Raw genomic sequence first — 2,057 nt, 5'->3', positions numbered from 1 at the left:
CCACCCACAAGGGGACCTCCCCACTTGATCACTAATTGAGAAAATGCCCCACAGCTGGATCTCATGGAGGCATTTCCCCAACTGAGGCTCCTTTCTCTGTGATAACTCCAGCCTGTGTCAAGTTGACACACAAAGCCAGCCAGTACACAATCTATCTTTAGAAACCTTCTAGAAGAGAACACATAATCTCACCATATGATATTAGATACTGTTACAATAGGAATGTACATCTTTATTTATGTGAGTAATCCTAAATTAGCAGAGTTCTTTAAAGAGACAAAAGTAATATGGGACTAGATAAAGCGAGCTAAGAGAGAACTCCTACTTAGATATACAGTATGATAAGAAGGAGAGGCTGACTCCATGACAGGCTTCAAACTGGCAGTAAAGGAGACTAGGCCTAAATCCCTGTCTCCAAGAACTGAGCAAGTCCAGGCCTCAGAGGCTGCCTTGCCACCTGGCCTGAGGCAAGGACAATGGGTCAGCAGCAGTTCACAGGCTTCCTCAGCTACTTCCTCAGTAACAGTGTCCAGACCTCCCCAGCAAGTTTCCAGCCCCCACACCCCAGGTATGGAATGTCTGTTGAGATGGATCCAACAGAATGACATAGAGGTCACCTAGCCCTAATGTACTTTAAATCGAGCCTGTGAACACACTTAGTTGTCTCTCTCTTCTGGTAATGGGAGACCCCAGCATGCTCTTCTTCTGCAAAATGAAACACTTTTTGCATTTACGGACTATTGAGTCTGGAGTATCATCCTTCAGCGAATCATGAACCCTTACAATGAGAGAGGATTCCTCTCCAGGGACATTGGTTTACTCATTTATGGAGACTAAGAAGCTTCAAGAGACTGTTTGCTCACCGGAACCCTAGGATACAGATAACAGGGCTAACTCCAAGGCCAAAGGTCTCAGAATTAGGGTGTAGCCGCCGGCACCCACAGGAACTGGGTTCCTGAGAACTGGGTTCCTGAGTGGGAGGCTGGAGCTGTAAGGGAGGAATGACGAGAGAAGAAAGGAGACCAAGACAGATTTCTGATCAAGGCCTAATGTTTACTAAGAGTCTGAGCTTATAAAGGGGAAGGCCCATCCCCTGCCACACCAGGCTTCTTGATGTTTTGTTGCCAAATTGTTAGAACTAGGTAGCCAAAGGACAAGTTGTCAGCTATCTCAGGAATACCTCAGGGAGACAGGTTCTGCCTCTCAGCGGGGTAGCGGTGTCTTGGAGAAGAGCACCAGAGGTGACAACAATAGACCCATCAAGGTCTGAAGACTCCGCCCTAGGTGGTCTCATTCACAGTGGTTGAATAGGTCTGAGTCAGCCTGCTCAAGGCTGGGGGAGGCTACATTAGGGAGCTAACATATAACCTTCTGATCCCTGACAACGAGAGGGATCTTTGTTTAGATCCTGGTTTTACTGGAGTACAAATGTCCAAAGAAAAAGAGGAGTGTCCTAGGTCTAGAGGAGTGGGATTCCTCTCCCCTCTTGCCTTCCATCAGGGCCTGCAGCTAGTTGGACGACAGTCAGCAAACACTACATAAGCAAGAATGACTCAGGTGAGGCAGTGCCCAACACTTTGTGAAGTTTGGAGGTCACTTGCAGACCGCAGCACATCCAAAGGTGTTAGGTGTTTGAGTTGGGTCCAGTTTCACTTAGTAAAACAACTTAAGTCCAAGTCACAGCAAAACCACAATTGTTCTCATGTGCTCCTGGCATGGTAGGAACAGAGCTGACATTCAAAATGCTCTGGGGTTGGATTCAAAACTTTTTCCCTTGAAAACTATATTACCACAATACTGTGAAACCGATCTCTACATGTCTTCAAAAATGAAAATTGGTAAAGAGGATGAATTTGGTATTGTAAGGAATGGCACAATTAAGTGTATTAATTTCCACTGTCATTGATTTTTGTGCGAGCTAAAAACAATGTGGTTGGTTAGGAATAGATTCCCCAAACCCCACCAACAAGAAAGAAGAAGAAGAAGAAGAAGAAGAAGAAGAAGAAGAAGAAGAAGAAGAAGAAGAAGAAGAAGAAGAAGAAGAAGAAGAAGAAGAA

The sequence above is a fragment of the Mus pahari genome, chromosome 16, assembly GCF_900095145.1.
Source record: "Mus pahari chromosome 16, PAHARI_EIJ_v1.1, whole genome shotgun sequence".
NCBI classification, from domain to species: Eukaryota; Metazoa; Chordata; class Mammalia; order Rodentia; family Muridae; genus Mus; species Mus pahari.
This window is presented reverse-complemented; position numbering follows the sequence as displayed.